The sequence below is a fragment of the Tasmannia lanceolata genome, unplaced genomic scaffold, assembly GCF_043159265.1.
Source record: "Tasmannia lanceolata isolate RefF3 unplaced genomic scaffold, GAP_Taslan_0.1 ptg000025l, whole genome shotgun sequence".
Classification (NCBI taxonomy): domain Eukaryota; kingdom Viridiplantae; phylum Streptophyta; class Magnoliopsida; order Canellales; family Winteraceae; genus Tasmannia; species Tasmannia lanceolata.
The window spans coordinates 8,428,061-8,440,028 of record NW_027518702.1 but is presented as its reverse complement, the minus strand read 5'-3'; the positions used below and the strand labels follow the sequence as shown (position 1 = coordinate 8,440,028).

Here is an 11,968-nt window from a genome sequence, read left to right as displayed (position 1 = left end):
GATTCTGATAATTTTTCTGTTGATGGCCCTGATTTTTAGTTTTTACTCCCAAATCGAATATTGCTCCCATTTCCATTTATTCTTTTATCTTTTCTTCGGTATCCAATGTCCAGGATGGGGGCCACGAGTTGCAATCGAGAGGCCTCCTTCTGAAATACACCGTCATTTTGAATCCTCCCATTAACAGTGTGACACGCCTTATGCACTTGATGAACTGTAACGCCGAAACGTACTCAGCATAGTTCTGTTCACCACCGTTTCACGTCCATTCACTTTAACATCACTGGAACCTTCCATACGTGCTGATACATCATCCCGCCATTTTCGAAATATTGAATCAACATCCCCAATTGGTTCCGCAGAGGAAAAATCATCATGAATCACCTTCCATACGTGCTGATACATCATCCCGCCATTTTCGAAATATTGAATCAACATCCCCAATTGGTTCCTCAGAGGAAAAATCATCAATTCACCATTGAATTTATGTCCGTTATCCACAGTTCGATCCGACGGTTGTGAGATCATCTTCTCAGATGGCTTTGTAATAACCGCTCTGGTTCGACCCCTCTCCCCAGGGGCGGAGCTACATGTAGCATAAGGTGGGCAGCTGCCCCTGTTGAGTTGGGCCAAACTCCTTAACAGGCCCAACTCAAATGCGCTCAGCCTTATGTATAAACGGCCCCCCTTATGTGTAATGGCCCCCTTATGTATAACCTGCCCCCCTTATGTATAAATCCTGGCTCCGCCCATTGCCTCTTCCCATGTCCTTCTCCTTCATTTTCGCCATTCCTCTCCGTGATTCGTTGGTTGAGTTCGAATGGATAATAATCTTTTTGGTGTGGAGTTGGATTGGCCGCTAATTTCAGATCAATCCCAAACTCCCCAGCAACTCCTATATTGTAAAACTTATTTTGAACTTTCAACCTCACCACCGATCAGAGAAAAGCCCACTTTGACCTGAAAACTTTTGCTTTGGCATATTCAAGACTTAATGGGTCCTCCCCTTCCAACTTTGTTTCCATTACGTTCCAAACAAGCATCCCAGTGCCTCAATAGTCGAACCCGCCCAAGCATGCAGTGGGATGCTGTAGAACCGTAGCCATATCGCCTTCGCCTCTGTTTTATACGCAGGGTGCCATGGGTTAATTGATGCCAAAAACTCACCAAAGACTGTTGCTCCCATATTGAATATTTTGTTGGCTTGATCTTCATCCTGAAAAGTGAATGAGACCTCATTTCTGCTTAAGACGAATGGTTCCATTAAGTCCGGCAAACCCCAGAACCATCTCGCCCATTTCCAAATCTCCTCCCTGTTCTAATCGATTTTTTTCACTCTTCCAATAAGGCATTTTTTCATCAGCCTTATTCTTTCACCCACCTGATTCCCCTCTATTACAATCATTTTGCAATCCCCATCTTCTTCAAATGTTGGTGTACCATCCTCCAGCCACACAGAAGGCTTCACCGACTCAACCGCCTCACTTTTCTCCTTAGCCCTTTGTTCATTCCGACGATCATTCGCATTCTTCATCTTGTTCCCTCCACATCTACGACATTCCGCCCTTCTCCTGTAGTTGTGATATTGACATCCCTTACAGAACCAGTCCCCTGGGAGAACTCTTTCATTCGCTTTCCTTTCTTGTTCGTTGAAGAGGTTCGCCTTTCTTCATGCCGTCTTTCGTCGTCTTTCGCCTATCTCCATACTCGTCTCACCGTTTATTCTTCAGGTGTCGTGGGATCTTGAAGGGCTTGGGCCCTTGATGCCGCGAAGGAAGCTAAGGATCTTGAAGGGCTTGGGCCCTAGATGCCGGATACCACCCTAGATGCTGGAAACCGCCCCAGTTGAAGCTTTTTCAAGACCCGAAATAGATGCTATTGCCACGGTTGAAGCTTTTCCACCCTAGTTGAAGCTTTTCTCCATTATTCTCTACAAGACTACAAGCTTTTCTCCCTAGTTCGTGCTGAATGGAGCATGCAGATTGCAGAATCCACTTGCAACAGAGGTTGGAAACCATGATGCTTCGTAGTGAAAATTCAAGAACGAATAGTATTTGCTGGAGTCTCCCCTTTGAATTAGTTCCTTCTCTATCATCCCTGCCTTTCTCTTTCAATCTTTCCCCGGTAGACCTCTCCCATCTCCCACCCAAACCCCCTCTCAATTTCTTGCCCCCGGAGGTGAAACATTCTCTTTCCTTAGACTTTGCTTTCATATCATGTTTCTACTTCGGCCGAGTGTCCGTGGTAAGCATCTTTCTGATAGCCCAACCAACGTGATTGAGTGGGCTATCAGATCATCTTTAGACCCTAGGCATTTCTTCTACATTATTAACGAGATTTGGAACATCATTTGCTTGTTCCATGAAGGTTTAGATTTTCTCCATACCCTCAGGAGTGCTTCAAAAAGGGTTGTATTCTCTTACTTGTATGTGGGGAAATCTCTGCCCCCATTGCAACTGCTTGCCTTTTCTTTCATGAAATTTACCATTTCTAACAAAAACAATATTATGTATTGTCAAATCGTTCTTTTAAAGGTTTGCTAATCATTGAACATCGTGCTTCTCTATGCTATATTGTCCTTCCCCTTTATAATGTACCCTTGATCACTGCCAGACTTTCTTCGTTTGCATTTTGCTAGTAACAACACTGTTTTCAATGAAGAAGTTTTGGGGCCTCTTTGCCTCTTTGGATACCTCCAGAAATTACTTGCATCTAATCTTATGCAAATCATTTTGAAGTTGATTATCATTATTTGCAAATAATAATAATGATACTTTTGGCTTCCAAAGAGGCCTTGTTGTCTCATTTGCAGATTAGATCAAAATAAAATATTCTTATCTGCATATAAGGACCAATTTTTGTTTGATTATATCATCATTTTCATATTTAATGGAATCTGATAAGTTATCTTGCTGTGACAAGTTTAATGGCTCGTCTGTGAGACCAAGGCTCTCCGTTTTCTGCTCGAACAAACAGTTGTACGCTATGCTAGTTGACGATCAGAACAAGAAGTGTTTATTTTATGGAAGCACTTTACAAAAGTCTATTCGTGAGAATTCTTCTTTCAGCACCATAGTAAGTATAAATTTTCAGTTCATATCATAACTTTCTATGTTGAAGATGCTTGGATAGTGTTCCTATATCCAATCTGAACATTTCCCCAAAATGGAATGGGTTCTAAATTTATCATGTGACTCAAGTTTCTTTCATGGGTTTCACAAAAATAGTGTGTACTCTACACTTTACTACATCTAGTGGATGATAATATACTATGGCTTGCTTGAATTTCCCTCCATGTGTTCAAGGGGAAAATGGTGTCTGATTGTAATCAAATTCTACTCTGTTCTCATTTCCTGCCAATGATCACAGGAAACTGCTCAAAGGGTTGGTGAAGAACTTGTGAAGGCATGTGTAGACCTAAAGATCAATGAAATATCATCTTATGATCGCAATGGATTCTCTAGAGGGGAAAGAATGGAAGCTTTTCCGGTTGCAATTTCACGACATGGGTTCTTGCCGCGCTAGTTAATGATCTGTTGTTTCAACTACTCTGGTGAGTTTTGTGAATGCTGATTGAGGACCTATAGATTTTTTAATGTATAGAAAATTTGAAAGTAATGGTTTCATTTTAGCTCGATTCATTTGCTGTTGCAGCAGGATTAGCTCATAAAAATCTATACTTAAGTTCATCAATTCAGAACAATATTTTTTGAAGAAAATTGGAGTAAACAAGTGGATCATGTCATTTGTGTACAAAATGAGGGTGGGGAACTGAACCCTATGCTTATTGATTTCTTATTGTATAGATCTTGTGGGTCTTTCTGTTGTATTTAGGTCTAGGAGTTGAATTGTTGTCCCATAGGTTTCTCTTCTTGATCATCCAATGGGGAAAGCAGGGCCCAAAAAATAAATGGTTCCCGTATGGAATTTAAGATATTTGGGGGTCGATTTATCACTGCCCTTTCTCGAAACTCCCATCTTTCATTGCTTCTAATAAATCCAATCACATTTCTGTAAGCCTTTAAAGTGTTTTTCAATTTAAATAGCCTATTTTAAATTATGATAAGAAAACTCCCCATTACCATATCCATATGTCATCCAAACAATTGTTCATGTAGTAACTATTCCATAAAGATTACATTAACATTGGTTTTCAATATATTTTTTGTGGGATTTGCTAGCAACCATAGCAGAAGGCATTTCGCGGAAGGGCTGTTGCATGAGAGAGCAGCCACACAGGCTCACTTTTCATCTTATTCATTTAATTCATTTGAGGTGGCTGCTCTCTCATGCAACAGCCCTGCTGCAAAATGCCTTCTGCGATGCTCCCTTCCATATTTTGTAAGAGTGTCGATACTGTTTTCCTAAACCAATTGGTTAAGTTAGTAGGAGTACAATTCGAGTTAATTTTCGGGAATTTTGGTTGAGCTTTTAAAATAAAATTCTGGTCCCAACCAGGGGTGCAACCGGATCGGGTTCGACCCGAAAAAATCACGGGTCGGGTTGTGTTTGATTCGGGTCGGGTTTGGGTTGACCCGACCCGCATCAAAACCCGACATTTAAAAAATATATTTTTTTTTATCATTTTTTTTTTTTTTTTTTGGGGAAAGATATCACCATAGCCAGGTCAACCCTGACCCAACCCGAATCAACCCTACCCGAACTGGGAAATTAGTTTGGTTCCGGGTTGGGTCAGGTTAGCCGTCATTGGGTTGATGACTTTAATGAATAGTAAGGATACAATGAAGTTAGAGGAAGTCACGACGTAGCTCTTGTCGTATGAGATGTGGAAGAAACATGTTCTTGATAAGAGTCAAGAGCATGGGTTAGTTATTCATGGTGAATCAAAGAGAAAGGTTGTCTGATAGGGGATTAGGAAAAGCAAGTCAAGATCCAGGGTGAACGAAAGGGGGGTGCACTGTTATTCTTGCAAAAATATGGCCACATCAAGCTGGATTGTCCGAAATGAGCTGACCAAGCAAACAATGGTGGGACAAATACAATGGTGACCAGAATGGATGAGCAGAGCAAAGAGGTAGGAGACATTCTCATAGTCTTCACAGGTAATCACACTTCTCCTCATGATGAGTGGATTTTTTATGGGGGGTGCGGTATTAATGTATGCTCTAGGAGGGAAAATTTTGATACGTTCTAAGAGACAAGGGAAGGTGTAATGTCCTTAGGTGGTGGGTACTTGTGTCGTCATAGGAATTGGGACGGTAAAGATCAAGATGTTCGTTGGAGTGGTTCGTACTTTAGGTGGTGTGGCATATGTCCTAAAGATGCAAAAGAATATAGTGTCTCTTGTCGAGTTGGACTCCAGGGAGTGCAGGAGGTATTCAACTGCATGTGGAGCCATGACAATCACACGTTGATGTATGATTCTGATGAAAGGAGAGAAGTGTGGGGGATTATATCGTCTGGTCGGGGGCACGGTAACTAGTTTTTCTAAGATCGTGATGGCTAGTTGGAAACTGAGTCGTAGCACGTGCACGCTTAAGGTCTCTTTTGTAGTTGGTGTAGAGATATGTTTTAGGTTGCAGACGATGGTGAGAAGGCGACAATACCTACGTTGGGGAGGGTGTATCAAGATCCTCTCTAGGGTTGAGTAGGTGAGTCAACCGGTTAGCAGCTACATGCGAACTAGCCAAGTTTGATCGAATCAGAGTCAGAATTAGGATGATTTGAGGGGCGTGTAGCTAGTACTTCGGAAGGCCAATGGTGGTTTGCTGCGACAGTAGACCGGTGGCAACTTCAACAGAAATCTTCAGGTGGCTGGGAAATAAGCCAATGTGGAGATTTTTGAGAAAATTGCCTTACTTCCCACCCACATGGGTTTCTTGGGTGAGAAAGCAAGTAAGAAAAATTAAAAACATTGTTAATGAGGTTTTAGGAAAAACCCAATGTATTTAATACCCTCTACATACGAGTGAAAGGGGTGGCAAGTTTCTTTAGGTGTGTTGGCTTCCCAAAAGAGGCTTGAGAACATGAGAGAGAGAGAGAGAGAGAGAGAGAGAGAGAGTTTCTCCCCTTGGGTTTTCTCTTATTGGTTCTCTCTCGAGTTATTCTCGGTGTACAGTCTAGGGTGACAGAAGCAATGATGCAGTGCCAACATGGCAACATATTAAAACGTTGTCTATACCACATAATATAGTCGTCTGTCTTCATCCACCATGTTTTCACGCACCTGACATTTTATTGTGAAAAGTTTGCAACAAATAAAATAAACACGTAAATACTTAAATCTCTTAATTGAAATGTTAGTAAATTTGAGCTCTCAAAATATTATTAGGCCAATGAGACCAAGATCTTCCCCATAAACGAGAAAATCTGAACTCATGAAAAGTAATGTAGCTTGAAAAATATGAAACATGTGTTGGGACCCAGATAGAACTCAGAGCTAGCTGTCAAGGGAAGGGTGACCAAGCCCTTATAAGCCCATCCACATCTCTTTCACTTTTCTGACGTGGGATCTTTGTTTCCGCGTGGAACCCCAACAATCTCCCCCTCCACAGAGGAGAAACGTTGGAACTTAAAGATCTTCCTCGAGGGATTTTCTTCGTCCTAAAGGGCACACTTCTCGAGGGCACAATGGAGTGAACAACCCCGGCTCTGCTATGCTAGCTATCACTTGTTGGGACTAGGAGTGCAACTCGGTCGGATTGGGTCGGGTTGAAGCCAACCTGAAACTCTAAACCATCAACTCGACCTGATTTGAGTTGTCATACGAATCAGAAAGCAAAGTAAGAAGCAAAAGAGGCTTGTCATATTCCTTCAATTTTCATCAACCTTGTAGAGCTAATCCACTAGCCCATTGAACACATCAATGTGTTCTAGAAGATCCACACCTTCCTTCATCTTCAACCCGTACAATTTCCGCTTCAGATGCAATCGGTTGAACAAGCTTTTTGACATGTAAAACCTTTCCAACTTCTCCCATAATTTGGTTGCTTCATTTTCTTCCATAACGTTAAACCTAATGTTATCTACCAAACATAGTTGAATCGTTCTTATCGCCTTCGACTCAATATCTTCCCACTCGGCATCCGTCATCTTCTGAGGCTTTCCATCCTTCCCTTAAATACCTTAGCCAATCCCTATTAAACTAGGATGTCATTCACCCTCATCTATTGTATAGTGAAACTGCCCTTTCTATCAAACCTGTCGATGTTGAAATAGGTAGAACTCAATTTTACCGCCATCTCAGATTACTCTGCACTTCTCAATGTAGCACTCCACCTCGAACGAGAATCCTTCTTGGACAACCACAACACCAATAACCACTCCACCCGCTCTCGACGATTGCTCCAACCACATCTGTGATCCCACTTGTTGAGAAAATATGCCAGGCAAATTCGTTCCGATCATGCACAAAATAACGGAAAGTAAAAATAAACACAAGCGACTAGATGAACACCAAGATTTATGTGGTTCGGCCAAGCCTACATCCATGGGCGAGAAACACGATCTTCGCTATGAGAAAACAATATACAAGGATTATAATGGACTAAACCAAAACCCACAAAACCACAACCCTTTCCTTGCTTCTCTCACCCAAGACCGTACACTAAGACCAACCCGTGAGAGAGAAAAAATCCACAAGAGAAAGCCGAATAGAAACCCTGAGAAGAAAACCCATTCCTAATAGACAAATGGTTTGGATCATTGAACGAGTGAGCCGTAGAAATATATGTTTAAAATATGGGAATTGCTAGCGTCCACCGCATAAGGCATTTCGTGGCTGGTCTGTCGCATTTCAGACCACGCACCTTGTGAATGGAGACAAACCAGCTGCGAAATGCCTTATGCGATGGACCCTGGCAAATCCATTAAAATATAGGCTCCTCTAAATAGTAAAGTAGAATGATTAGTGGTTTTCTGTCACGTGAGTTACTAAGCATTTAATAAAGATAACATATGGAAATATATTCATATTCGACATTAAACATTATACTATATACTATATATTGAAATTATGTGATACCTAAATCAATTTCTTCTTCCCAAAGTAATGCAAATTCCCTAAACAAAACCATCATAGATTGCATTAATGCCCGCTGATATTTATTACACACATGTAAGAAATATAAAAGATTAAATAACGCCTTCTCCATCAGCTTAAGCTTCTGCTGTAATTTGTCCTTTCACATGGTATTTCACATGCTATCAGATCAATTGCCCTGGGTTCAAAACTCCTTGATATTAAAAGAAGAGCACTGCTACGAAAAGGGGGATCTTATATTAGTGCCACTTACACAAAAAAAGGCAACTAAGGGGCTCGAATCCCCGTGGAACACATTAATTAATACGGTCAAAATGACCAAATCAACGGTCATTTCCACTGTTGTCTTTATTTCTTAGACGGGATTCGGTTTTCAAGAACAAAACTTGGCTACGCAACGTTGCGCATGAGTTTCCTGCGCTAACGCATTAAAATAAACTAAAAGCAGGGGGTGTGGCAATATCAATTCCATAGTCTGATATTTTCACACCCCATGTTTGATATTTCCACACCCCCTGTTTTCTCTTTATTTTAGGGCGTTGCGCAGGAACCTCCTGTGCAACTTTGCGTAGCCAATTTTTTTTAGGTTTTCAAAGTATTTTCTTTAAAAGAAAAACCACATGTAATGGCCAACCCAAAAGAGGGCCCACATGTGCCATGTGTAGGACAACCCTAAATAATATAGGCCACACGTTAGGGAGAGTGTTAAAGTATCAAAGATAAAGGAACACCTTTCTCCATCAGCTTGGGCTTTTGTAGTAATTGGTCATTTCACAACACACAACCATTAGCTGAATATTATTCAAATACTACGAAAGTTACAGACTAGAAGCTTGCAGTTATTTAGATATTGATTACATGTAGAGTAATCTAACAGTTGCAAGCTCGGAAAATATCTATTTTTTTCACTCCATAAGGGCGATATCCCAAGGCATTCGAAGCGCGGGAGGGTCACAGTAGTTCCTGACATCATGACAATTGCACTGAGGTGGTTCGCTAAAAGTGCAGAGGCAAGTTTTACATGACGGGTAGCAGTATGGTTTATTATCAATGCACCAGCAATCTGGAGGAAACTTTCTGTTACATAAGCAGAAGTCACACCATTTCTCCTTTTTCTCCTTTGCGCCTGAAGCTTAATGAAGAAAGAAAATGCAGACAAACAAATGTAAGAGTCTTCATTATGCACAATGGGTTACGCATATAGAATGATTTATGCAATGGTTTACACAATCGTTTATGCAAAATGGAGATGATTTCTTAGGGACACCCTATCTATGTGAGGTCCTATAGAATGAATGGGTTGGATGACAAAAACAACATGGGAGATCGTGTATTTAGAGAGCTGCTCAGGCTGCTACCTTAGAAACCTTTTCCCATATATATATATATATATATATATATATATATATATATATATATATATATATATATATATATATATATATATAGAGGAAACTGTTGGTGAGCTTAAGCTCACCAAACTTATGGTGAGCTAGCTTGCCCAATCACATGGGTCCCACATTACATGTCTGTCCATTTTTGTCCTCCACAAATGGAGGGGTTAGGATCCTATGGAGCTGATTTTTGGTACACACCCTATCTATGATAAGGCCTTGCAAATGAATGGTTTGGATCACTCCCCAAAATGTGGGACCCATGTGATTGAGCAAGCTAGCTCACCATAAGTTTGGTGAGCTTAACAGTTTCCTCATATATATATAGGGGAAAGTGATTGTGAGCGGCCCCTCATATAAGCTTATATGAGGTGACCGCTAAAAACATGGTGGGACCCACATTTTTTGGGTGATCCGAACCGGTCATTTGATAGGCCCTGACATAGATAGGGGGTGCCCAAAAACTCAGCTCCATAGGATCATCCCAACCCTTCGTACTGTGGAGGTGAAAGAGGGGAAATTGGACGGGTAAGTGGGCAAATTTATACCCACCTATTTTCCCCTATTTCACCTCCACAGTACGAAGGGTTGGGATGATCCTATAGAGCTGAGTTTTTGGGCACCCCCTATCTATGTCAGGGCCTATCAAATGACCGGTTCGGATCACCCCAGAAATGTGGGCCCGCTATGTTTTTAGCGGTCACCTCATATAAGCTTATATGAGGGGCCGCTCACAATCACTTTCCCCATATATATATATGGGATTTGCTAGGGTCCATCGAAAAAATGTTATATTTAAAGTTGCTTATAAATGTTATTTCCAACCCATTTGTCGCATTGCCATCCCCTTTGATCTGTCTTTTCCTCAAATTTCAAGAGAAAATGGGTCAGGTCGGACAACCCGAAACTCTACACCGTCAGCATGAACCCGAACCGACCCGGCTCTCAACTTGACCCAATCCGAAAAATTAATATCTCAACCCGAACCCCACCCAATTTCCAATTCATGTCGGGTGGAGTCGGGTTGGTTCGGGTTGATCGACATCGTTATCGTGATATTTTTACCCTTTTGGTTTTTATGTTCTAAAAAAACCAAAACAGAAAAATGGAAATTTACTTTTTTTTTTAAAACAAAACTTGGGTTTTGATGCGGGTCGGGTCAACCCAATGCCTCAAACCGAGCTTGAACTCGACCCGACTCTTGTTCAACTTCTTAAACCCGAACCTGCCCTGACTCAAACACAACCCGACCCGTGACTTTTTCATGTTGAACCCGACACACCCTAAATGCAAGGAAATATGATATCATAATATCAGAGAGAGAGAGAGAGAGAGAGAGAGAGACTACTTTCAGTTGGTTCATCCAGTTGGGCTTGAAGAGTGAGGGGAGTAGCAAGAAATACTGCTACTAAGATTACTAATGCCAGATTCGTGGCTTTCTTCTCCATCTCACACTCACACAAACAGCACTTTTTCTAGTAACTCTATTCCACAACCTTTGTCCAAGCCTTACTTATATGGCCTCTATTTATAGATGCCAATGCAGAATAGAAGCTATTTGCTACCACGTTTATCTCATCTCTCTAACAAAAAGACAAGTAGTGGATAGACTTGTGCTTGTTTTATAGATTTGATCCACAGAACGTGGAATAAATGCATCCACGGGTCAATTGCTGAAAATTCTCATGTTTTGTGTGACAATTTTTCTTTTTTCTTTTTTTTGGTTTCAAAACCTATTTTCATTACTTAATTTTTTTTTAATTTTACCCTTTTTTAGTATAAAAATAGTATAGTGATTACAAGACCAACATATTGTTGGAATAGTAATTAGACCTGGCAAGAAGTCACCCGGACCCGCGAGTCGACCCGGCCCGCCGTATTTTCCAGGTCCGGGTCACTTATTTGTTTAAAGAAAATGAAAATCAACATGCACATGCTTTGTTGGAGGCTTGGAGCATAAAAAATTGGATTCCAAGTTAGATAGATAGATCCAATGTTATAGCTGATGAAGATGTAGACCTACGACCCACCAAAAAAAGTTGTACAGTCCTTTGTCTCCGGTCCCCCTTTTTCTTGCTTGTCTACATTATGGTGATTTGTCTTTACTCATGGATTTTTCCCATGGTTCTTAATTGATTGTCACAATGATATGGATGTCAACACTACTCCGTCCTCTAGCAAGGAAGAACAATGGCTTCTATTTATTGTAGCCTCCCAACCCAAAGACAAGAAGAATTATGACTATTGTTGACTATGCTCCCTTATTTACTAATATAGAGAAAAGAGAGAAAGAGAAAACGTTTCAATCCCAAGATTCTACTAGCAAAATCCATATTTGCTTAGATTTTGCTAGTAGTTTCCTGGTATGCGACATCTTTAGGTGATGAGGAGACACGGAGACAAGCCAAGTAGTCTCCTGGTACTTTGAAACTCTAAATGCAACCAAATAACATGACAACAAATAACCACACAGAACTCTGGAAATGTGCAACAAAACAAACCCTAAGGCCCTGGATTTTGAGAATCGATTTGAGTTCAAATTTGGTTTTGGACTTAAATTGCATTTAGATTT

General features: G+C 40.9%; 2 long non-coding RNA genes across 2 annotated transcripts; one reads left to right on the top strand and one right to left on the bottom strand.

Annotated features, from left to right (window-relative positions):
• Positions 1–2,808: 2,808 nt before the first annotated feature.
• LOC143858140 (uncharacterized) lies at positions 2,809–3,934 on the top strand. The gene is made up of 2 exons (XR_013238874.1): positions 2,809–3,075; positions 3,370–3,934. It is a non-coding gene; the product is annotated as an uncharacterized LOC143858140 (long non-coding RNA).
• Positions 3,935–8,771: 4,837 nt separating this feature from the next.
• On the bottom strand, positions 8,772–10,967 carry LOC143858111 (uncharacterized). The gene is made up of 2 exons (XR_013238862.1): positions 10,745–10,967; positions 8,772–9,134 (listed from the first exon to the last, which is right to left on the bottom strand). It is a non-coding gene; the product is annotated as an uncharacterized LOC143858111 (long non-coding RNA).
• Between the last annotated feature and the right edge of the window lie 1,001 nt (positions 10,968–11,968).